We start from the raw sequence: 27,369 nt of genomic DNA on the forward strand, positions 1-27,369 counted from the left end.
ATTTTTTGTATATTCTTATCAGTCGTCAAATGGATTTCGCTTTGAAAAAATGACCATTTTTCGAAAGAAATGCTCATTTAAGAAAAACTATTGAACTTAGCCATAGGGAATACTTAATGAAATTTGTAGAGGTTTCGTTGGCGCTTCTTATGGATTAATAATATACAGGGTGTTCCATTTAATATAAGGAAGATTTTGCAAATTTTCATTTACAATATTTGGCAAGCGGTTTTTCATACCCTGTATATCACAGGTCGATTTCAGATATATCGTTTGAGAGAGTTACCAATGTAGAATATTCGACCAAAAAAAAATTTCAACTGGACTTGGCACCACTTTATAATTTCAAATATTCTGAATGACGAATATTGGAAAAAAAACCTGTCATGCTAGATATCTCGAAAACCATCAATATTTTCGAAGTGCAGATATACATAAAGTTTATTTTATTTTCTATGAAGAAACCGAAAAAGCGATAAAAAATATAGGTTGCCATTTAAAAAGACACAGTTGGGATCCGCCCAGAAAAAATCGAACACCCTGTGTGACCGCCAATATTTTTATTTTGTCGAGCTCGAGCAATAAGGTAATATTATAGAAAATTAGATTCCTATCTGCTTCCTATATAGAGATATGGAACACCGCGCCACTGTTGCAGGACCCTGTATATGAGCAATTGTGCAGTAGGCAATGTGGCTCCTTGTTATTATAATCTATAAGCACTTTCGAATCACAGTGGGACTTACTCACAGCGAGCATTACACAGAATATTGCAGACAACTCTACACTGGCACGAATATAACGATTCACATGTGTCACCAATTTCAACAAAATCACTTGTTTCATGAAAAGGACCAAACGATTTCGCACTTTCAGTACACCTGAGAAGATGTTCCTTTTAACGTTTCAATATGTTATTATTGACCTGTTAATTATTCATATTTGTTCAACTTTCTAACGACAAAATGTGCTCATCATGATTCGATTACCTGAAAACAATTTCTAGAGGTTGCGTTAATTTATAGAAGGCTCAAATCCAGTGCTATCGACAAATGATGATACTGATTGAATATTCAGCAGGCATTCTCAATATGTTCCTTACCGTTGGAAACACTATAACTCCCTGAGGAAATCTTGTGGGATGTAATTTGTCTTTCCTCTCTAATTCCTGATTGCGAAATAAACAGCCTCGTCCATTCACGAAGAAACAAGTGGTTCTCATTAAACGTGGCCATGCCTTGTAATCAACTGCTGAGTAATTATATTTTGCAAGGTACATGTCCCTTAGCTAATCCAATTTTGTTGACGTAGGATACACGATCAAAGTAATTATGTCATTAGTGATATGAATTTTCACGTTAAGTCTGGGAGCTTTTCTAAGGAAATTACTTCAGTCTGTAAGTTCAAGGCCCATCTTAATTCCATAATAGTTTCGACCTCGGATATTGAATATCATGTTTATACAGATCGTCCATGAAGTGAGAAATGAATTTACAAATTATGAACTGAACGATATTTTTAAAAAATTCCGGAACAAGTAGAGAAACAGGGTGATCTATCTGAATAGTGACGTAATCACCGCTTTTTCGAAAAAGGAACTCATGTTTTTCTTGCAATTCCCAGAATTATTTCGCAGAGCTGATTTTGAAAAATGTATCTCAAGTACAACAAGACACATTATCAAAATTGGATGTTAATAATAATAATAATCTTAATAATAATTATCTTCGGTAGGCAAATCATCGTTATGGGCCCCACCACCTTGCCTCTGATCCCTCCGAGCGGGTCGTCGGCGGAGGCCCTTTCCTCGATTATTAGGAACCAAGCGCTGGGTCCACCGGGTGGCTAGCCCTGTGGACCCACGACCGGCACCGGAGGGAGAATATTCTTCTTCCTGCTGGGTGCGCTTGGGCTGCCAATCCGGTTTTCACCAATTGCTCGAGTAAGTGGTGGCGCAACTCACCAAACGCCAAGAGTGTTAGTGGCCATCCCTGCACCCAGAAGGGGTGTATTTCAGGGCGAATCCCTCAGTCCCCTTCTCTTCTGCATTTCACTATTGCCATTATTCGTTACGCTCAGAAATACTCGAGGGTTTAACTGTGGCACCCCCGGAAACCGGAGGCACGAGGTCACCCATTTGTTTCATATGGATGATCTTGAACTTCATACTTCTGAAGAGAAGGATCTCCATCAGTCCTTGAGGGTGGTGGAAGAGTACACGCATGCTATCGGTATGAAATTCTGGATAGACAAATGTGCAATGGTCCATCTCAAAAGAGGACGATGCGGGGACTACGGAGAGGATATGCGCTCGTAAATGGAAGCATCCTACACCATTTGGATGCCGGAGAGACGTATACGTTACTGCAACAAATATGCTTGCAGTTCCAATTTTACTCTACTCGTTTGGAGTAGTGAAGTGGACTCGGGAGAAGCTGTATCAACTCGACGTTCCATGGTTGTACTTCCCCCGACAATAGAAAGGCCATGGACTTTTGAGTTTGGGGTGTCTTCATGACAGAATGGTCCTTATTGGATACGGCTTTTAAAGTCGTCAGGAGTTCGGATCCTCTTCTCTGCATGGTCCGTGACCATGAGAGACCAGGAATTGGAGAATTTCTCTTTAGGGCAGCTGCTGAACTCGGTATAGTTTTCGACACTGAACGAGGTGACCACAACTCTGTCACCGAGTTGGAACCCGTTTAGCAAAAAGCTCAGATAAAACCCGCAGAGATCACCTCACTTCTGCGGAAACACAAGGATAAGCCAATGTATGGGTCTTCTTCAATAACATTGGAGACCTTGGCTTATCAAAGCGCCTGACGTTCGCTTTTCTCAGGTCGGGTGGGACGAAGTCGGAAACTGAGGGGTTCATCATGGCTTGCCAGGATGGTGTCTTCAACACCTTAGTCTACCTCAGTCGCGTGATGAGTATAGAGGTTCCTAACACAAGGTGCTGGGCCTGCCCCCAGGTGCTACAGCACTCTAACGGTATTGACGAGACAACGGTATTGACGAGACAACGGTGTTGCCCTACGCTCGTGGGAATATTGAATCCGTTATGGGAAAGGAGAAGTGCCGAATTTATTGGAACTATTCGTTCCCCACCATCAGGCTCATACAAGCTAATAAGCCTGATATATTCCTTTTTGACCACCAGAACAAAACGATATTTGTCGTGGAGTTTTCAGCTCCTGGCGAGATGAATATCGTCCGAAAAGAGGAGGAGAAACAGATGAAATATCGAGATTTTCTCTTCGAACTCCGCAGACTCTATTCAGACCACTCTGTCAAGATGGTTGTTCTGATTATTGGAGTCCTTGAAGAAATTATGCCATCTCTACTCTCAAATCTTAAAATCATACCGGCTTGCCGCAGTAAAGCAGAAATCTCAGCTCAGATGCACAAGGCTGTCATTCTTGGCTCACTGCGCTTGCTCAGGGCACATGATTTTCGGACCCAATGATCACTTACCCCACGGTGTGGGGAGTGGTCGTTGGTTGATAATGCTGGCTCGCTCTCCCGAATGTATCGGGGCTTCGGGGGATAGGGCCTGACCAGCGCATACTTCGGTTTTTTTTCATAGGTAAGAAAAAAATACAATGTATGGAATACAATATATACAATCCACTCACGTACCTATCAAAAGGCAGAATTCAATTTCTGATCTTTTCACGAATGACTCAATCAGAAGTTGCTCTTACATTCAACATCGAGAAAAAAATTATTTAAAAAGATTGTACATGCACAACATACGTAAATCCTAGATATAGTTCAGTGCCAAATGCACCAGAACCATTTCTGTTAGTACTAACAACAATAAAACAAAACTAATGATAAATCAAACTGTATGATAAGCTCATTTACATTAAAATTATTTTATTGACAGAGGAGTTGAGGCAATTTGTATTCTAGTAAGTAAATATTGACTTTATTTATATAATCTAGCGCGGAAAGTGATTTTAGTGAATTGGGAATTCGAATATAAAACCAGGCCACATTATAAGAGAAGGATCCATAAAATAGTGATTCTGTGGCGGGGTGTAAGTTGATTTCTGAATCTCAGAATCAAATCATGGATGTCTGTTCCATATCTTATTTTGTTGTGAAGATAACTGGGTACTTTTGTTGTTTTAGGTGATACAAGCATGAAATGTGCTTGCAAGCTTCCATTTTTTGCCATCGCATTCTCTCCAAATGATGAGGCACGTGTTGTCCCTTCCTAGTTCCTGTAATGAGTCTGAAGCATGCGTTTTGTAGGGTCTCTATCTCTATATATATATATGTAGGGTCTCTATTATACCATATATTTTTTAAATATTTTCTATCGTACACTACAAAAGATGTGACTTGTATTGTGCAAAATACAATTATATTTCTATATTTTCTCATGAAAATTCGATCGAGTATATTTTGTAGATTCCTTCCAATTTTTGATTTGCCTTATTGCTTTCTTGATATTGAAATGGCCAATTTTTGAAACGCAGATCAAACATCGCTGCGCTGTAGAGATGTCAAAACTGGCTTGATAATCCTTATTAATATATGACTGAGCAGAAGTAGAATCGCGAGGCGGCACAGAGAAACATAACTGTGTGTTGTCGGCATAGTATATTGCATTTCTTTACAAACTTTTGATTAAAAATCGCAGATATATAAGCTAAAAAGCAAGGACCCAAGGATATATGCTTGTGGCACTTCTTTTGAGACCGGTAGAGCATCCAATACAACTCCATCCACAACACCATTTTTGGTAAGATTCTTCAGATGGTTTCTTGAGAGTGACATAATTGCTTTCCGAAAAACCAAAGTAGGCAAGTTTGTCACACAAAATCTCGTGATCTATAGTGATATAATCCAGAATTACTAAACACATCCTCACCATCTACAGCTTTGAGAAGATCGTCGGTAATTGACAGAAGAGCCATGGCAGTACTTTGCTGAGAATCCTGATTGAACAATAATATGATTTTCATTGACATAATTATTAATCTGATCTTTCAGAATCAAGGACGAGAAAGATCAAAGTGAGTTTGATATTCTTCTTGAAGATGATCACTTGGTGATCGAAACACGTGTCGAAGTGTTGAAATAACGATTTGGTGTTGGGAAGAAACTCCAGTAATATTCACTACTACACCAAAGGTTTCAAACAGTGGAACATTTCACAAGTATGGTGATGATTTCACTTGGTGGGGTTTATCGAAGTTTTTTTCCACTCATTTCAGTCATCATTAAGAAATCAAGTAGAGAAATAGTTTCAATTGTGGTACTTCACAGTGTACATTTACATTTTGAATTAGATGCTTGACACTTGTTTGGTACTGTTATGGCTTAGTTTATACTGGGAGGGTGAAATTGAATATATGCATGAGAATTTCTAAATACTAAGTGTAACAAAGTACAGAGATGCATATTCCCAGATTTTAAGAATACTTCAATGTTTTTATATTCACATTTTATATTTCTTACATTTATATTTATTTTTCACAAGCTTTGTTCACAAGACTTATTCTTGATAACAACAAAGTATATATTATTATAATTTCTGATTTCACTCATTGTTTTCTTGATATTGAAATGACCAATTTTTGAAACGCAGATCTTGGTTTCAACAGGATGGGGCACTGCCGTATTCCATTTACCTGTGTTCGAGTTCGTGAACAGAACCTTTCCAGTGATTGGGAAGAGGGAACACAGTAGAACGGCCCATTAGATTACCTGATTTAAGCCCATCAGACTTGTTATTTATATTTATTTGAAATCTGAAGTCTAAATCGATGGACCTGATAATATGAGTGAGTTATACACCCAGATCAGGTAAGAAATGCGGAACGTACTAAGTACGAAACTTCAGAGATGATTTCATTATCCGAATATGCCATTATTTAGCGAATAGTGAAGAAAAATTCAAATTGCGAGTTCGTTTAATCCAGGTAGTGTATCCAATATGTACAGCGACGTGATCTTGGCTTATTAAAGCGCATGACTTTCGCTTTCCTCAGGTCGAGTAGGCTGAAGTCGGAAACTGAGGAGTTCATCATGGCTTACCAGGATGATGTCTTCAACACCTTAGACTACTGCAGTCGCGTGATGGGTATAGAGGTTCCTGACATAGGGTGTAGACACGAGGCACCCGAGACCCTAATGCACTTGCTATCAGCAAGTCTAGCAAATGCGGTCTCGGCCTATATCCATCGATGTAACTCAAATACAGGCAAATAAGACGTTCTAACCGCTTGAAAGAACAAACAAGAGGATGAAACGTTCAGTTTGAGTATAGCCAACAAGATGATTAAATTTAGTAACGCTATTTCTGAGATTTTGTCACAAAACGGTAAGACATTTACTGGTCTCAATTGTTCAGCTAAGTTAGTGTTTAGAATTTTTGGTATTGAAACTATTGTTAAAGTTTTCGACACTACTTCGGCACTACTTCGAGACCAACTTCATCAGTACTATATTTTTTTCTTTGGGATTTTATTATATTATATAAGTTTTGTAGGGACAAAGGGGTGAATTCACACATGTTTGACAAATAGATATCATGAATATTATTCATGAAATACTGGTTCAGTACATTGGTGATTGTTATTTCATCACTATGAATTATCCCTTCCCAGTTTAGACTGAAAATTGTACTTACATTTTTTCTGCCTCAAATTTGTGTGAGTTGCATCCACATCACCCTAGGCCTACCTTGACTCCCAGCATTTTGGTATTCAAAGAAATATATTTTTGACTCGTTCATTATTTTCAGAGCATTGTTGATAACAGTCATTGTGATATTCATACATGATAATTGAACAATTTTTACATACATTTTCAGTTCGTAGAAGCGTCTCGCTAATACCGTAACTTCCTCGGTTGACAGCTACGATGTAGGTTAGCGAAACGCGTCTAGAAATAAAAATTGTTTATGGAAATTGTTCAGTTATTATCATGTTATTAATTTTCATCAAGAAACGCATCAGTCCATTCATAGTTATTGTAATGGAATACAAAGTGAAAATCATTTGATTTTTTATTTCACCTTTTATCGAAATTTGTATGATAGAAAGTATGTATTCTGATAATTCGACCATATTTATAGCACTTATCTTCATTCGTTGATTATCTTTGTTTACACGCACTTTTTCAGTAGTATATAAAGAATGAAATCATTCTCTCAAGTTGATTGCTGTGTCTTAGCGTATCTCTTCACTACACGCTAAAAATATGTTGTCATGTTCTCGTCATAATTATTGGGTCGGTTTCTTTTTCTAATCCAGAACTTGAATTTACACTTCAATGTATTATATTTTATGGCCTACCTTATATTTCCTTCTGACCGTACTCTTATAATCTCAGAAAAAACTATTTCTTTGATCTAAACTAGATGAAACACATCTATCCAAGGGCAGGATAAAACAAAAGTGAATTAGGAAAATAATCCGTGCGAATTAACTTGTTTGTAATAATGAAAATTGTCAATATGAAGTCAATTTGTGGAAGTAAATATATTCTTTATATTATCAGCAACAAGGATACTGGGTGTCCGCGAACAATAAACAAAACTTCGTTGAATGACAAAAAAGAAATGTTAATTAAGCCACATTTCATTTTGGGAGTCAATAAATTCAGTTTTTAATGGTGATCAGGTGTCCACAAATGTGCAACGGTCCATCTCAAAAGAGGACAATGCGGAGATTATGGAGAGGATATGCAGCTCGTAGATGGAAGCACCATGCACCATCTGGATGTAAGAGAGACGTATACTTACCCTACGGTGGAACAACGCCACTTACAAGAGGTAGCAGCAGTGATAACTCTCTCCGCGGCAAGTATCAGCACAAACAACTATGTTGCTAGTAGTGAAATGGACTCGACAGGAGCTGTAACAACCCGACGTAAGGACCCTAAAAATGATGCCACAGTTCTACTTCCTCGACAATAGCAAAGCCGTGTACTACATGATAGAATGGAACTCGATGGAGCCTGTTAAGTCATCAGGAGTTGAGATTCCCTTTTCTGCATGGTTTGCGACTATGAGAGAGCAGGGATTGGAGCAAATACTACATGATAGAATGGAACTGGATGGAGCCTGTAAAGTCATCAGAAGTTGGTTCGCGACTATGATACAGCAGAGATTGGAACAATTATCTTTATAACAGCTGCCCAAGCGGCTGATAAAGTCGGTTTAGTTTTCGACACTGAATGAGGTGAACTGTAACCGACTTGGAACCCGTCACTTCTGCGGCAACACAGTTTCTGAGGGTTTCATCAACCGCTGTCGCGTGCTGGGTATAGACGTTCTTGACAAAATGCAGGGCCTCACGCAATGTAAGGCCTCTGAGACTATAATACACGTGCTAGTAGCAAATGTCCAGCATATGCGGTCTCAGCCTAGATCCATCGACATGACGCGGCCTCAAAAGTACTTTATTACTACATACGGCACTTTAACGGGATTGAAGAGACGCCAGTATTGCCCTACGTTCCGGGTGATATTGAATCCGTTGTAGGAATCGAGAAGTGCCGAGCTTATTGGAACTATTCATCCTCATGCTCATACAATTGATAAGCCTGATGTATGTTTGAAGATAGTTGACAATGTTTTTTGGTGCATTTCATTAGTTCGGACTTCCATTGTCTAATATGATATAAATTGATTTGAAATACCTGAAAGAATCTGTAAAAAATTAAGAAAGAGATTAGCTGAAAAATAACAATTATATTAAGCAAAAAAACTGAAATTACAATGAAATAAAATACAACGAAAACCAAAAAATCAAAAAGAAAATTGAACTATTCACACGAGATGAAAATTGAAAAATTATCAACAAGAATTGAAAATTTCAAATTGAAAGATTCCAAACCAAGTTACTTCCACACGTTTCGATTGTTAATATCCACAATAGTATTCGGGTGATAACTGTACTTATTTCTCCGAGATCTGACTATTTATAGGTCATTTGAGTGCTTCCACCTATCCCCTCTCTCCGCTTCATCGGTTTTAGTGGGAGCTGACCGTTTGGCGGGAGTTTGTCGTGTTCCGCTTGATTAGAGGTTTCCATATGTTGCGTATCTTTACGCTAGCTTGGCTGAACGCGTTGTTGAATAACATATATGCGGCTTCTTTGAATATTCTCCTAAACCAGTGTTCTTCCTTGTGGATGATTTCAGCTTGAGCCCACTTGATGTTATGTTGATGGGTCCAAACGTGCTCTGCTATTCCTTATTTGCTGGTTTCTCCTCGATGTGTGTGTTTCTTATGCTCGACCTCTTAGTTTCACCGATGTATGATTCTCCTCACTCGTAAGGTATCCGGTAAATGCAATTCTCAAAAGCGCAGTCCACGTTTGGTGGCCTGGTTTTTGTACGGCTGCTACGGATAGTGTTCCCAGATCTGAAGGAGGTTCTGATGTTATACTTGGACCCGATCTTTCTTATCATTTCCGACAATCCTCTGATGTAGGGAAGTACAAGTACTGGTTGTGGCAGCTTCTCTTCCTTGTGGAGCTCTTGCTGCCTTCTAGCTGAAGCCCGTTCCACCATCACTTTGGAGTAACCATTTCGTTGAAGGTCATTTTTTATGATGCCTAGTTCTTTTTCGAGACCTTCCTTTGTATTACAGAGCTCAAAAGCACCGTCTAGTAGAGTCTTGATGATTCCTCTCTTAGTCGATTGATGGTGGTTGGATTTCTGGTTCCTGTGTGAGTGGGTTTTCGATACACAGATGATTCCCAATTCATGTCGGTCTCCTTCAGCAATACCTCTAAGAATGGCAATTCGTTGTGGACTTCCATCTTCATTGTGAGAGTGATGGAGGGACTTACGTTGTTGATGTGCTTCAATAAGGTGTGTCTAGTTCTGCATTCCCATGGTTCAGATTTTTTCAGGTATTTCAAATCAATTTATATCATTTAAGACAATGGAAGTCCGAATTGATGAAATGCAAGCCTGATGTAGTTCTCCTGGACCATCAGAATAAGACCATATTTATCCACGAGTTTTCAGCACCCGGCGAGACGAATATAGTCCGAAAAGAGCAGGAAAAACGGATGAAACATCGAAATTTTCTCTTCGAACTCCACAGACTCTATCTAGATCATTTGTCGGGATTATTATTTTGATTATTGGAGTTTCGGATTTCAAAATTATGCCAGCTTGCCATACTAAGGCAGAAATCTTAGCCGAACAAAAAATGCAAGAGGCTATCATTGTTTGCTCACTGCGTCTGCTTAGGCACATGAATCTCGGACCCAACGGTGTGGGAAGTGGTCAGTGGATGATTATTTTGGCGCGTCCTCTCGATGGTATGGGGGCTTCGAGGATAGGGCCTGATCGCCGCAACATTAGGGATTATGAAAATAATGATAATGAAACAAAAAGAGTGGGAAGATTTCAAAGGAAGGAAAAAAATATATTTGCAATAAAAAATTCTCCACAAATATATATTCATTCAAAAAAAAACTGTTGAAACAACCATTTTCATATGAACATGGAACAACTTAATGATAGATATTCGTGTAGTTCAGTGTTAAATGAAAGTATGTTTCGAAAGGACTTTTTCGTGAAATTCAATGTTCATATGAAAGTAGTTCTTAAGAACTGTATCTACAACTGTGTAAACAGTTTTTTATAGTTATTGTCTTTCTTTTATACTTTGCGAGTTTGTTTAATGATGGATAAGTATAAAGCTGAAAACTTTTCACAAAGTTGGGTTCTAACATACTAACACGGCCAGTGTTGCCGGTCAAAACAGAATATCTTTTGCAAAATAGTAGACCAGCCAACACCGAATACGGCGCTTTTCCCGTGCGATTTCTTCTTTATCTGCAGTAAATCAATTTGCAATATTCCACAATCTGATTGAATAACGGCTTCGTTGTGAAAAATTCGAACTTTTCGCACACGGCATTCTGAATAATACAGTGTTGGATATTGCTGACATCATTTTTATTTCAATTGATTTTTTTCAAATAGTCATTTCCATAGTTGAAAAACTACCGAATGTATTTTCAAATGGTTTTCCAAAATAGATGAAGTGATTCCAGAGGAATATTCATTTGTATGATTGATTGATATTTTGTGTTGAATTAGTTGAAATATGATGGATTTTTTATGCGAAGTCGGGGTGGTGGTGCTATCCGTGCGAGGTCAGGCAGCTTTTAAACCTAACCAGCTGTTGCTCTCTGCGAACGACGAGTAGAAACTTGTACGAGATAAGGACTAACGAGGTATTACCTTTTAACGTGTGATTCCTAACTTGGGTTGAACGATACAAAGTGAAAATCGATCGTCTGGAGTTTTTTTAGAATCAGAACCATCGTGACAAAATGAATTCAACCCCCATCATAAATCGATGCGACACACGTGATAAAGAAAGATTGCAATTGCGTCGGATTTGTTTCACGTATTGGATGATTCTGTAGGTTAAGGTGATAGAAATAAGTGCATTCATGAAATTGGCATAAATTAGTATAAAATTCCCAATACAAAAAAATAGCTTCATTTCCACTTCCATCATTTCTACGGTTTCGACAAGAACCCCGTGTGGCCTTATGCCCTTGGGGATCTGTATCTGTATCTGTAGAGTAGGTCCTTTCCAGGAAGGTGAACAGGTCACTGGGAGACATCCCCTTTATATCGGCAGGTGTAGGCCAAGACTTGCCGAACACATACTCTCACATTGACGATAACTCCGGACACTCGCATAGGACATGCCTGACATTTTCATCTTCCTGTTCACACATCCTGCATAGAGGTGTGTCCACTAGCCCCTTATTATGGAGGTGTTAAAAGTGGCCAGTCAGAAATCCTACTGTTAGATTTTTCCTGGTCATCGCCAGATATTTCTTCGGCACTAGCTTCCCAGGGTCGCCCAGGGTGATCCTGACAAGATTGCATCCTTTGATTTCATCCCATCTCTTTAGGGATTGAGTATAGGTGTAAGGTTTGGCTAGTTCCGCCGTAAGTGCTACTGGGTCTTAAAATTCTTAGTCCATCCGCTTCCTTGGCTAAAGAGTCGGCAATGCGATTATCTTTACTCCTGTCATGCCTTTCAATCCACCTCAGGATCGGCCAGGCTTTGGCCAAATCTTGGTGGCACTTTACAACTAGCCCTGAGGTTACACGTTATCTGTCCAAGGCTAATAGGGCTTGTCTGCTATCAGTTCAGATTGTTATGTTATTGCCAAAAAATCCTTTCCTGGTTATTTCTTTTGTGGCGATTGAGATACCAGCCAGTTCTGTTTGGACCTCGCTGGTATTTTTTCCCATTCTCCACTCAATCTTTAGGCTTAGTGATCAGGAGTACACTCCACATCCTGAGCCTTCTTTGGTTTTTAAATCTTCTGTAAATATGCGTATTGCATTTATAGCATCTGACTCTGTGTTCTGTTTTATTTGTATTTTGTAGGGTTTATTAAACACAAACCTGGGTTCAATTGCATCACTGGTTGCCTGCTGCAGAGGTTGCGCACTAAGCGCTTCTTGCCATAGGCTCAGCTTCAATTGACCCATTAACGCAACCTCTCTAACGTACAGGTCCAGAGGGATCAGACCAGTAATTAATTCCATTGACGCGGTTGGTGTTGTTCTCATGGCTTTTGTGATGTTCAAACAAGCCAGTCGCTGTATTTGATATAATTTTTAGATGGCCGTTGCTTGTAGAACTTTCGGTCCCCATGCAATGGCTCCATACGTTAACATAGGTCTTATTATTGCAGTGTAGATCCAGTTGACCACACGGGGTGAAAGACCCCATGCGTGTCCCACTGTCCTCCGACATTGCTCATGAGGCACATATGCTCTTTTTGCTACTCTGTAGGTGAGAGTTCCATGTTAGCTTCCTTTCGAGAATAGTATCAAGGTATTTCACCTCTTCAGAGAAGTTTAGTTCGCTCTTGAAGATTTAGGGAGGTTATAAGCCCGATAAACTTCATTTCCTGGTGAGAAGGACCATCTCAGTCTTCTTGGGATCTATCAACAGTGAGTGTTTCTTACACCACGTTTGTAATAATTTCAGCCCATCCTGCGCTCTATAGCACAGTGTGTTCACAAATTTGCTGGTCTGCATGATAACAATGTCATCCGCATATGCAATTGTGTGGAATCCATTATTGTTGAGGTGACTAATCAGGGTATTCGGATTTATGTTCCAGAGAAAGGGTGATGAGACCCCTTCTTGTGGACATCCCCTCATGACCAGTCCTCTCACTGTAATGTCTTCTACATTGATACTCCTTGCTCTACCAGAGAACATCTTAAGAACCCATTCTCCTACTACCAGAAGTACATTCCTGGAGTGTAGTTGCTGGGTAATTGTTCGAAAGATTTTTTTATCAAACGGTCCCTCGATATATATGAATATACTCAGGGTGGATTCTTTGTTGTCCAATGATCTTTCGATTCTGCCAACCATATGGTGAAGGGCCGAATCAGTAGACCTTCCCTGAGTATAAGAATGCTGATTTGGATGAAGTGGGTATGCCTTTGGAGATATTGAATCCGTTGTGGGAAATGAGAAGTATCGAATTTATGGAAACTGATCATTTCCCAGGCATCAGGTTGCTATAAGCAAATTATACCAATGACGATACTGGTACAGTATTCATCTCTGCAGACTCTATCCAGACCTCCTTCAGTATCGTTGATCAGACTATTGAAGTGGTGAAATCATTGCCTCTTTCCTTTCAAATCTCAAGATCTTACCAGTTTGTCGTAATGAGGTAGAAATCCTAAAAGGTCAAATGCAGAATGCTGCCAATTTTGGCTCATTGTATCCACCCAGGGCACATGATTCTTGAACCCAATAATAATGTACCTCATGATGTGGGAAGTGGTCACTGCTTGACAATGCTGGTGCGACTTTCGAATGTATTCGCAGCTATGTAACGTAGCAGAATCGACCCGACTACGAATTTAAACAAGTGTGGCTCACAGAAGTAAGAGAAGATGTAGAATAGAAGGTAGTTCCATTTCAAGATTGGAAAATCTAAGAAGTCCGATGCAAATATCTACCAAGTTGGGGTTCAAGTTTGATTTTCTTATTATTTAAAACAAAGTGGTACTTCCTATTGGCAAATTTCGTTCAAGTAATGAATTTGAAAGATATAAAGTTTGAGAATGAACAATTAATATACAATTCAAACAATGTATTCAAAATTTTTATTTACTCACTCTGAAAATGTTGAAGTTGGAGATGAAAGTTCTACATAACAGAATGATATCTATAACTCTGAAATTGATGTTATTCAGCATATTTTAATTGATTAATTCACATTGATTGAATTTATATAATTTGTTTGCTCCACATTGTATATTCTTATAGTACATTATTGAATTATCAACGGATTATTGTCAAATATAGAAGATAATCATGAAATTATTCAGATTCATTTAAGTAAATACATGAATTGAAAGATGTTCCAACCTCACTTCAATATTTTAACACAAAAACACTCAGTATTCAGAATTCCATCTTTTGATATTTCAAGTTCATAGACATCGAAATTGATCCGATCACAGGATATGGAATATAAAACAATCTCCAAATATGCAAACTTGGCACAGATTGCATGCTGTGCATTTTACCTCAGTACAGTGACCGGATCAAAGTCGCAATGTCAGCGTATAATTCTTTATAAATATTGAGGGAGGTCAAGATAGTTAAGAGTTAACAGTTAACAGTCAACAGACAGTATTCATTTACGTATCGATTGGGTCATCAGAAATGCAGCACATCTCCTTCTCTTCAATCCTGCTGGGTGGCAGTGTAATGTAAGTTTTTTTGATTATTTTAATGTATTTTTTTATTAACATTGAGTGTGAGTTTATTTAAAGTATTTTTCCGTTTCTTTCACAATAAATATTTTATTAAGTTTTAAATGAGTTCTTTTATTATTTGAATGAATGAATGAATGGGTGAAACAGCAAATAAAAATCCTCTCGTAAATAGCCAAGCGAGAACTGAGTTGCGACACGTGGTGGAGGCGCCTCTCTCGTTCTCGGGGGCTTCATTCTTCATAATGGGCCTAATTTTCTGATACAAAAAGTTGAATTGTTCAAGTTTTGAAAATATGTTGTGATAATTAGCAGAAAAGTGTATTTTTCTTTTGTTTTCCAATAATGAGAGAATTTAATAGCTGTTTCATCCAGTAAAATTACAGTTTTTCCTTCTTTTTAATATACTTCAAATAAATGTTTTTTTTGATAGTTTGATAATTAGTTTTGAATATGTTGGTTCTTGTGCTTCATTTTTTTTTAATCCAAATATAACCTATCATTTCAGTCAACTTTCCATGTTTCCCTTCTCCTCAAATTATGAGTAATACACTTTCTAATAACTGTCCATCAGCTTAGAAAGAAAAGTATTACTGAAGTTGAGCAATCATAAAGAATATCTGTTCATTCAGCTTCTTAAGATTGCCAATGGAATAATTTGAAAAAATTTTCATTTATCGTCTGTAAATTTCGAAAGTATGAACGGTACATTTTCCAATATCTGTTTTATCAGCTTGGAATTGTACAGTTGAATTGGCTAAACGTATGGAATATCTGTTCATCCAGCTCCGTACGATTACCCATTACATGATTTCGAAATTTTGCATATGTGTCTGACTTTTTGAAAAATAAATGATACACCTACCAATATCTGTTTCATCAGCTTGGGAATGTGTATCATAGTATCAATTAGTTGGATTCATAAGATATTCCTTGTTCCCAATCATCCTTTAATAATTTATTGGTAATGACTCGTAAAAATCCTAGTCGTCGTCAACGTCAGCTCATTAAAGAATTGAAGGCAAAACTAGCATTAAACCAAGCAGTAAAAAAACAAAAATTGATAGTAAGCATCAGTCTTTCCCTTTTAGTAGACATCTATGAAACCAACCCCAAATTATTTCATAACCCTGAACAAATGTCAAAGTGTCCCAAAATAGAGTTGACAAATGAAGAAAAATTACAAGAGAAATTTAAAAGATTATTTGGTGATAATTGAGTATGATATATATTTTATGACTTCATGATTATTATTAACTAATTATTAATTCTATTATATTATTTACACAAAAGTGAATATAGATTTGGTGATTTTGTTTTTTTAAATTATCAATATTACAGTTATCTCTGGCGAAAGTTCCTTGTACGAAGAAGTAGATAGATTCTGATGTATTCTAATACATTTTTGTAATATTTCTTGAATTTTATAAAGACCACATATGTTGGTAGAAGGTTTTTATTGGTTGATGATTTTTTTTTTTTTTTTTAACAAAAAATACATATACACAGCATAAACATAACTTATCACTAATGTTTAACCACAATTAAATAATCTATATACAAAATACAAATAACATGGTAATAAATAGGAATGTCAGGTAGAAAACCTTTTACTAGAGGAGATAAACTTTTGGTGAAACTAACAGAGAAAAATTTTAACCCCAGCCACCGAAGTACGGAATTGTTTTTGAACCCAATTGACCGATCAGAAAATATATTTGCCAGATCCACACAAACTCCACGTTCCCCACAAAAACCACTGAGTCCCATAACTGTACAAAAAGAATCCAATAGACTTTTCGAAGAAGCTTGTAAAGTTGAACCTTTCACTGAAAACAAAGACAGACTTTCAGACAATCAAGATAGTGAAAACAAAATTTTTGACGAGAAAACACAGTTGACTCAGGAAAATTTTGAAATTAACGACAGTTACTTCGAAACTTTTCAACAAGATTACTTAAGAAATACCGGGGAGGAAACTGAAAACAACGAAAAATTCATTCAACAGTTACTCTCTCAATCGATAAATAAATCTTTAGACGAATCCCCAGCACGAATTCACACTCAACAACCAATCTTAAAAAACATGGTCAATATTACACTGACAGACGCCTTCACAGCAGCAAAATCGGCAGCGACCCCAACCTTTATTTCACCACAAACTTTCAATCCAAACAAGGGGAATGCAAACTCATTCATTAATTGCTATGAACGTACCTCAATAGCAAACGGTTGGGATGATAAACTGAAAATATACTACTTCGGGACATTCTTAGAGGGTGCAGCGAACATCTGGTACAAAATTTACAGTGAAGAAGCGGATAATGCAGCAAAAACCTGGAAAGAAATCTGCAAAGATTTTATAAAGGAATTTGGAGATGAAGATATCAAAAGGAGTTTGGAAGCCCGCCTACTTCAAAGGAAACAAGAAGAAAATGAACCCGTTAAGTCCTACTACTACGACCTGAAAACAATGTTCTACGAATATGACCCTTCACTAAATGCCGAGGAATTTCGCAAATTTTTTGAGAATGGAATCAGACCCGAAGTATATGCAGCATATCGTCTGATAAGACCAGACACAATGGATATGGATAGTTTCAAGACTATCATCAATAAATTAGATGATATAATTTCGAAATCTTCTCTCAGCACCATTCCTCTAGCTACTCAAAATACTACTACAACTATGACAAATCGAAATTCATTTCATGGGCCACAAAGATACCAATTCTCAAATCAACATCATCAAAACAACCAATTTCAGCCACAGGATCACTATGCCAACCAACGCCAGTCACACTACCAACCGAATCAGTTTTTTCGAGGAAATCAAAGACATAATTACTACCAACCACGTCCTACCTACAACCAAAATCACAATAACCAATACATGGGACCACGATACAACCCGCAACAAAATCCAGGGAATTTTCAAACAAACCCAAGATCGCAACCAAATTCTAATTACCTAAATGGGCCAAGAAATAATCAGAACAACAGACCTCGTCATCCAAACCAGAATACATCATATGTTCCAAACACAAGAACAACAGACGGTAGGCCTAAGTGCTACAACTGCGGAAGAATTGGACATTTTGCTTCAGGGTGTCGGGATAGACAAAACCCAAACGGCAATGGACACCACAACTGAACCCGGGTGCTGTCCTATCCACAAACAGGGTTCACAACCCCTCACAGCAATACAACATACTGACAATAGACGGCACCGTAAATAACCAAAACGTTAAAATAATTTTAGACACAGGGGCAGAACAAAATATAGTAAGCAGAGACTTGGTTAACTCTTATATACCCAATGATATCAATAAATATCTGTTAGCAGTAGGGGGTAGAAGAATTCCAACTCTTGGCAAAACAAAAATATCAGTGAAAATTGAAAATCTGAGTACAACTTGTGATACTATAGTCATAGATAAGCTACCACATCCCCTGATACTTGGAATGGAATTTTTGAGAAATCATAAAGCAATAATAGATTTTGATAAGAATTCAATAAAATTCAGTAATAAAAATGCCAACACAATTATTAATTTGTCCCAGAATAAGGAAGAGAGATTTGTAGTGACTACGATACAAAATTTAGGAAAATGTTTCTCATACAAGGACCTATATCAGGAAGAGTGCAAAAATAATTTAAAAAAAACCCTTAATGATATTGGGACTGTATCATCAAATAGAAATAAAGAAAATTCCCAAAAGATAGATAAAGAAAAAATATCCAGTGAGGCTCTATTCAACATTAGTTTCGATAATATTTCTCAGTTAGATGAAAACCCAACCACTAATCTGCACCATGAAACGGACAATTTCGAAGAAGAAATACACAAGGATCATCTTATTATACCACCACCAGCGGAATTCAGTGATAATATTACCATGGAAAAAAAGGATACTTCAAGAAACCCCTCAACACTTGAAGATAAAATTGCTATACAGGATGACTGGTACGACGATAGGGAAATGAAAAATGTAATAAAGGTCACACTCACTGACGACTTTGTTGTTCTACCAGGCATCGATTACTACTTACCAGTTCAAATCGAAAATAGCACAACAGACCAATACAGTTTTAAAATTAATGAAGAATATTTTTTGAAAAATGGACTCATCTGTATTGAACATCCAACATTGTCAAACCAGCCCTACATTCTTGTGCGTTGCTTGAAATATCACCAAATAAAACTTTTCAAAGGGTCCACAATTGGATTATTTCTTGAGAATAATGAAATATCGAATACAGCCCTACTACTCTATACATCAGAATGCGATGAAGAGGTAACCATTAAAGACCACAACTTAGACCATATAGAAGAAGGAGTCTTCAAAACTCAGATTACGGAATTACTAGAAGAATATCAGGATGTATTTTCGAAATCCACTAGGCACATGGGTCTCACTGATATCACTGAACATCGGATAGACGTAGGAGATGCAACGCCAATAAAATGTCGTCCTTATAGGGTAAGCCAAAAGGAAAGGGAAATAATAGAGGAGCAAATTTCTGAAATGCTAAAACATAATATAATTAGACCTTGCCATTCTCCGTGGGCTAGTCCGGTGGTGTTAGTTCGGAAAAAGGATGGTTCCATTCGTTTCTGCGTCGATTATAGAAAAGTAAACAGTGTAACAAAAAAAACCACATACCCAATTCCCAACATGGATGACATCCTAACATATCTTGGAGGGGCAAAATATTTTTCTACCCTAGATATGTTTAGCGGTTATTGGCAAGTGAAAATCGAAGAAAACTCAAAACAATACACAGCATTCACTACACAAGGTCACGGCACTTATGAATTTAATGTTTTAAGTTTCGGCTTATGTAACGCTCCAGGAACTTTCCAGCAACTCGCAGATAGAGTATTTGAAGGGATGAAATGGAGGGACGTCCTTGTCTATCTTGATGATATAATTGTCTTCTCTGATACACTGGAAGCTCATCTGGAAAAATTAAAAAATGTTTTTGAGAGATTACGGAATGCAGGCTTGACCTTGAAACCAAGCAAGTGTGTTTATGTAAAAAATAATGTTAAAGTCTTGGGACATATTGTTAGTGATGAAGGAATTTCACCTGACCAGAGCATTCTCGTTTCAATCGAAAAATTTCCTCAACCTAAGAGTGTCAAACAAGTACAAAGTTTTATTGGCCTATGTAACTTCTATAGAAAATTTATAAAGGATTTTGCAACTATAGCCCGTCCTCTACATGATGTCACAAAAAAACAATTAAAATTCAAATGGGGTGAAGAACAACAGAAAGCTTTTGATATGCTCAAAACAAAACTTACAACTGCCCCAGTTCTACAGCATTTTGACCCCAACAAAGAATGCGAATTACGAGTTGATGCGAGTACAGTAGGAATTGGGTCGATTTTATTACAAGAAGGTGCAGACAAACAACAACACCCAGTAGCATATATAAGTAGAAGTCTAACAAAAAATGAAGCAAACTATACCATAACTGAATTAGAAGGACTTGCAGCAATATGGTCATTATCTTATCTGCGTCATTTAATATATGGTAGGCCAGTGAAAATTGTAACCGATCACCACGCTCTCTGCTACATAAAATCACTGAAGGATCCCACAGGAAAACTTGCTAGATGGTCTCTAAAATTATCGGAGTATGACTACAGCATAATTCATAAAAATGGAAGCAAACACATGGATGCAGACTGCTTATCAAGGAATCCTGTCCTTAATAATGAAAATGATAATACGTTCGAAGATATTCCTACTTTTCTGCTACTACCAACAGATATTGCAGAGCAGCAACAACTTGACTCCGAACTTCGAAAAATATTCAACATTATAAAGGACCCTTTGAATACATCTGCCACCATCGGCATGAAAAGACGCGCGAAAAATTTCAGAATTATTGATGGAGTACTATACAAATCCAATCCTAATCCGGAAGGACTAAGAAACCTGCTAGTAATCCCAAAACATTTAGTGAGCGAAATTTTAGTTACAAATCACTCTGAACCACTTTCTGGACATTTGGGCATAGCTAAAACATTACACAGAGTCAAGTCAAGGTACTACTGGATAGACTTGTACAAAGATGTAGAAAAATTTGTAAAAGGATGCACCGATTGCCAAGCTCGAAAAGGACAAAAGAATAAAAAACCAGCAGGCCTTTTACAGCCAATCCCTGTAGGAACCCCTTTTGAGAAAGTGGGAATAGACCTGTTAGGCCCTTTCCGCAAAAGTAGAAATGGGAATACGATGATTGTGGTAGCCACAGATTACGCAACGAGATGGGCAGAGGCAGAAGCCTTGCCAAATGGAAAAGCAGGTCCAGTTGCGAAATTCATTCTAGAGAAAATAATTACCCGTCATGGTTCACCAAGACACTTATTGAGCGATCGCGGAAAAACCTTCATGTCACAACTTGTACAAGAGTTACTACTCATAATGGGAACCGTCAACCAGTACACAACAGCATACCACCCTAGTTGCAATGGGCTGGTAGAGCGATTTAATGGTAGTTTGGCAAACATGCTATCAATGTACACAAACACCGAACAAACCGACTGGGACGAATACATACCTCATGTCACTTTTGCATACAACACAGCAAGACAAGACACAACTAAATATTCACCTTTCATGTTAGTATACGCCAGAGAACCCATTCTTCCAACCGAAGCTAACCTGATGTCAACCTTGAATTCACCAGATGCCCAGCAAATAAGGGAAAGAGCACTTGCTGTACGGAATGAGGCGATTGAAAATATTCGTAAAAGGCAAGGACTAGACAAGGAAAGATACGACGACAAGCATCGTCATTTAGAATTTGACATTGGAGACAAAGTCAAAGTGTTTACCCCAGTCCGCAAAGTAGGAAAGAGTGAAAAGCTAATACTTAGATGGTTCGGCCCATACTACATCACTAGAAAAATAGGAGAAGTAGATTACGAAGTGAAAAAAGGCACTGCAGCGAACTCCAAAAAAGAAATAGTCCATGTCGGTCGTATTCTCCCCTACTATGACCCATGGACTCCCAAACCAGAAGATAACACAGAAATAGAGGATTGAGAAATATGAAGAAATGAGTGAATAGTAACTCCTGACAGGACATACACTTTGATAGAGCACAAAGCTCCAATCAACTCAATCACAATACCTCAACCCAATATTTTTACTAAAATCCCCTGTATATATTATATATCTTTTCAACATAAAGCACATACTCTAATCACAGTCAGATCCTCATTCAGAATATGTCACCCACAGAAGATACTATCTGTAAATAAGTCTTCTGGTTAACCATGTACATACAGAATATATATAGCATATAGTAATTAAATAATCAACCCCCAGGTTCTTCATCCTTGACATAAAGAGAGTCCACAGTTCTCACAATTTAGAGGTTACAGCAGGAGCATTTTGGAGACCCCTTCCCCAAACGGTGAGTTACGAGGCCACAATCCCTCTAGTTTACCAATCCAACTGGCATGAAAAATCAGAGATGAAAAATAATAAAATCCAGCAGATCGGTACTTGCAAAGGGAAAACTGATCAGACTTCATACAGATGTAGGGCAATTGAACATTTGAATTTACTACAAAACGCATTTAATATTGAGTTTCAATCACTTTCAAAAAGTTGGAGTCCCATTTACCTCAGAAATTGTTCAGGAAATGACAAACGTCACATTTTAGACAAAAGGTCATTGGATTTCTTAGGGGACGCACTCAATTGGTGTTGTGGCGTTGCTACTGAAAATAAATTAGAAGGTATGATTCTGAACGAAAACACATTGAAAGAAAAAATGTTCAATATTAAAAAAGGATTGACCAAGTCAATAAGAGCTATAAGTGAAAACTCAATCAAATTCAAACAATATGAAAAGTCTGTGGCAATGTCATTCAGAACAACAGAAAAACACATTCATGACCTGGAAGGATTCATAGACAATTTGAAAAATGATATTAACTCAGAAGAAAATGAACAAAATCAAATTCTGAATTCACTGTTGAACAATGAATTCCAAAGTTTGAAAAATATTATACAAGTTGGTAGAGCAATAAAAAGGCAAGGCATTCTTGCTTCATGTCGTCAACACCAAATCCCAATAGCAATTTTAGACCCATCCATACTCCTTCATGACCTCAGTAATTTACTGAAAGAGCTGCAAAATTCCAATCAAACATTGGCCATTTCAATTAATGACATATCAAAATACTATCAACTCCCTATTTGTGACTGCACATTCACTGATGATAATATCTTTATTCATGTCCGTATACCAATCTCACAACAATTTCATTCTTGGGAACTATATCAATTAGTAACCACCCCCTTTGCTTGGCACAACCAAACTTGTAAAATCATTCATGACACAGTATTTTTAGCAGTTTCTAATTTCAAACAATCTATACAATTGAGACAAATATCCGGTACAGGCCTTCAGCACTGTAAACCATTCCACGATAAACTCTGTTATTTACCACGCTTCTCAGCCGATTCCATTAGAGGACCAGCATGTGCAAAACAGTTATTCACAGGAGCAACTGTAGAAGAAATTAACCATCACTGCCCCCTAACTTGCCACAAATCATCAACTACAGTTATTTCAGAAATTGAGGATGAAATCTACATAATCACTCACCCAAAGAAAACCACCCGTATACAATGTCCTAATTCTATAACAAGATTCCCTGACCTAGCATACAATACCCCTGGGGCAATAAAAGCACATATTCCCTGTAACTGTAAGTTGTCAATGAATAACGAAGAAATAATTCCAGAAAGGTACCCCTGCATTGAAACATTGCCACAGACAGCCATTATTTCACACATCATTCCTGCTGCCTGGTCTAACCTGAAATCATTCATCATAAACCCTGTTACAAAAACGAACTTGCCAACATTTGGTAATATATCAGAATGCCTGAACACAAATTGGACAGTTAATATTCCTTACATCAATTTAACGTCATCTCAAGAAAGTATGCATGATATCTTGGAAACACTAGAAGAAAAGACAGCCTGGTCTTACTCTGATACTTACGGAATGCATGGAGACTCAATTTTCATAATATGGAACTCAATCTTGTCTATTTGTGTGGTATTCATTCTGTTCCGTAACCATCCAAACCTAGCCCTCCTACCAGCACTACCGCGCGCACAAGCCGACAGAGAGAACAACACTCACCATGATGTATTATTCTCCCTCCTATGTACAGCCTTCCTCATTTTTCTTTCGTACCTCTGTTACAAACTCATTGTCAAGTTCTTCTCATCCCACAAAGAACCTAAAACAATAACAGAAAGTCCTGTACCAGCTGAAAGAACAGGAAAACTAGAAGAACAAGGAAATAGATTTGTTCTAGAACTTTCTGAAAACCCATCATCCTTATCAAAAGGAAAAAGTGTGTCATGCACACTGCATAAATATGAGGATTCTGACTCAAATTAAAATATTCAACTTTAAACATATAAGAATCCAGAATAGTTAGGATATAAACATTAGAGAATAGTAATTAAATAAAAATGCAGATAGGAAAAATTTTTTCAGTTGCAATTAGATTTTTCAAATAAAATTTTACACACAATTAATTAAGGAAAAATAAGCTGTAATTACATAAGAAAAGAAACATAATAATAATGAATGCATTATTGACACCCCTTGCCAGAAGTAGTACAAACAATTCAATGTCACCACATAGTTTAATTTTTTTATTTTGTATGGAAAGTAATAGGAAATAGCATCTCAGACTGATGATCTACAAACAGTGAAGTTTGTAATATTATGAGAAATAAAAGAAGCGTATAGATATATTGAAAAGGTGAGAATTGATGATTATGTATTGAAGAAGAATCATTTATATAGGTAGACTATACACACGAGATGAAAAGGCAGACTGTGGAGGACGCTCCCAAAACTGCATGAAATTTTTCATTTTAAAGGTGTGTAAAATGTGCTAGGTGTTTAGGAGAAATGATGATGATAATAATATGAATTTTGTATGAGGCATGAAATGAAATGCGCATACATGAGGTCTTTAGAAGAAAGACAATAGGTACGATGTTGTAAAAAGTACGACACAGAAAGTTGTCTTAAGAAAAGACAAATATGATGTTTCAAGATGTAGAAAGTTACTACGTCATGGTAATTATGAAAAAAGGTGAAAGAGTATAAAGAGAATAATAATAATATATGCAAAATCTGAGAGATGCAATTTACATGTGGTTTCTAATATATATTTATCAGATATAATTCAATATTCGTCGTTGGTACTAGCCAGGAAAGTAGTTGTTTTCGATAAATATTTCCAATAGCTGTTTATTTTCATTGAAAAGAAAATAAATTGCTATTGCTATTTTCAATTTCCTATTATTCAGTGAAATGTATATCACATGAGGTGACAATTGAATAGGCAGGTGACAAAGACTGTAAGGAATCAGTAAAAAAAAAAAAAAATTGTACATAAAGAAATTGATGTTGAAATGGGTGTGTCATAAAGAACCAATGGATTTTGACAGTATGCTCAAGCATAAATCAAAAAGTATGTTTCAAAGTTGAAAAAGAAAGTCTATAAGCTATTTGCTATTTATCGTCAAATTAACTTTAATATATATCATATGTACTCTAACCAATCAGATTAAACTGTAAAATGATTGTTAACTATATAATGCAGTGATTTTTGTTGATTGTTTTTATTATCGAATTTAATAGTAACATAACCTAGCATAAGAATAAAAGTATATCATGAAAGAACTTACTGCCGAATTTCTCTCTTGTTTCATGCAATCGAGGCAACACCACACCCCAAGGCACTTCGAGGTAGTCACTACTCCACTACTCCATCACCACTGTTACGGTTTTCCACTCCAGGACATTCAGCAGATCGTACCACAGACAGCACGATGACCTAGGGAAACATGAAGTTGAATCATCATGGCTCAAATGAATGGACTATAGGAATATCGCAGTCACTAGTGCCATATTCAACCAGAAACAAATACTTACGTTGTTGCGTTACCAGTTGTTCTGAGTAGCTGATAAACAGTTCCTGTGTAGGCAGACATCATCCACAGACATAATATGTGAATAAAATTGTAATACTCAAAACAATTCAGAATCACCATCATACCGTTGAGTACCAGGATAATCCAAATCCCAAGCAGCCTACAGAAAATATTTCGCAAGTAATTTATGAAAACAACGCTAGTTTCATAAATGCTGACACAACAGAACCACAGACGATGATGTTTGAAGTTTCCCAAAAGCTCTCGAAGGGGTAATTTCTATAATCCAGGGCAGCTAATAACTTGATCACACTATTACACGATGAACACACAGATATAAATATATTTCAAAGTGTGAAATCAAAATCACTTCAGTGAACGAAAAATGCCGCTAAATATTCACATATTCATCAAATTATATGTATGTCATATGTCATGTCAAATCGTAAATCTTCTTCTCTATACACAATTGAGAGAATAGGCATGGAACAGAATGACAGATACATTTCACAGAAACCAGAAAAACATGTTCTGGTAACACGAGAAAACGCAAAGCACAACGTAATACGTAATTATAGTCCAGTCCAATTCAGTCCACTGTTACGTTGCCAATGTTTCCATCCAGTTGAGTTGTGGTAGCCGAGCAGCCGTCAACCTAAACAGTATCAGAACCAAGACACGGAACAATGTGCGGACAGATTGGTGGAGTGACACAAAGACAGATAAAGTTCAGTGCCGGACTATGACAATATTAGTGTGGGAACTCATAGTTGCAGAATCAATTGGACAATATAGTTTTTTCCAACTTTTATAGGACATGTAATTTGTAAATGATGTTTATAATCATATTTTAAACCCATTGTTTTTTTATTATTCAAAATATTTTTATTGAGTTGTGAGTTTTCATTTTTTTTTTTGTTTTTCATTACCACCCAGAAAGCTGGGGGCCAGCTTTAACGTGGAGGGGAGATGTGTCAAATATAGAAGATAATCATGAAATTATTCAGATTCATTTAAGTAAATACATGAATTGAAAGATGTTCCAACCTCACTTCAATATTTTAACACAAAAACACTCAGTATTCAGAATTCCATCTTTTGATATTTCAAGTTCATAGACATCGAAATTGATCCGATCACAGGATATGGAATATAAAACAATCTCCAAATATGCAAACTTGGCACAGATTGCATGCTGTGCATTTTACCTCAGTACAGTGACCGGATCAAAGTCGCAATGTCAGCGTATAATTCTTTATAAATATTGAGGGAGGTCAAGATAGTTAAGAGTTAACAGTTAACAGTCAACAGACAGTATTCATTTACGTATCGATTGGGTCATCAGAAATGCAGCACATCTCCTTCTCTTCAATCCTGCTGGGTGGCAGTGTAATGTAAGTTTTTTTGATTATTTTAATGTATTTTTTTATTAACATTGAGTGTGAGTTTATTTAAAGTATTTTTCCGTTTCTTTCACAATAAATATTTTATTAAGTTTTAAATGAGTTCTTTTATTATTTGAATGAATGAATGAATGGGTGAAACAGCAAATAAAAATCCTCTCGTAAATAGCCAAGCGAGAACTGAGTTGCGACA

General features: G+C 37.0%; 1 protein-coding gene across 3 annotated transcripts in view; it reads right to left on the minus strand.

The window, feature by feature from the left end:
- LOC111503664 (vasoactive intestinal polypeptide receptor 2) overlaps window positions 1-27,369 on the minus strand; it is a 266,571-nt gene that overhangs the window by 55,237 nt on the left and 183,965 nt on the right. The window contains exon 1 of one of the 3 annotated variants that reach the window (XM_023158027.2): window positions 7,314-7,446. The exons of the other annotated variants lie outside the window; for them this stretch is intronic. The gene's annotated coding sequence lies outside the window, so the exon portion shown is untranslated. Of the gene's footprint in view, window positions 1-7,313; window positions 7,447-27,369 lie in introns of those variants that run through there. 3 annotated transcript variants of the gene reach the window in all.

The sequence above is a fragment of the Leptinotarsa decemlineata genome, unplaced genomic scaffold, assembly GCF_025532065.1.
Source record: "Leptinotarsa decemlineata unplaced genomic scaffold, Ldec_3_MD MMD2_tig00004307_RagTag_RagTag, whole genome shotgun sequence".
Lineage (NCBI taxonomy): Eukaryota > Metazoa > Arthropoda > Insecta > Coleoptera > Chrysomelidae > Leptinotarsa > Leptinotarsa decemlineata.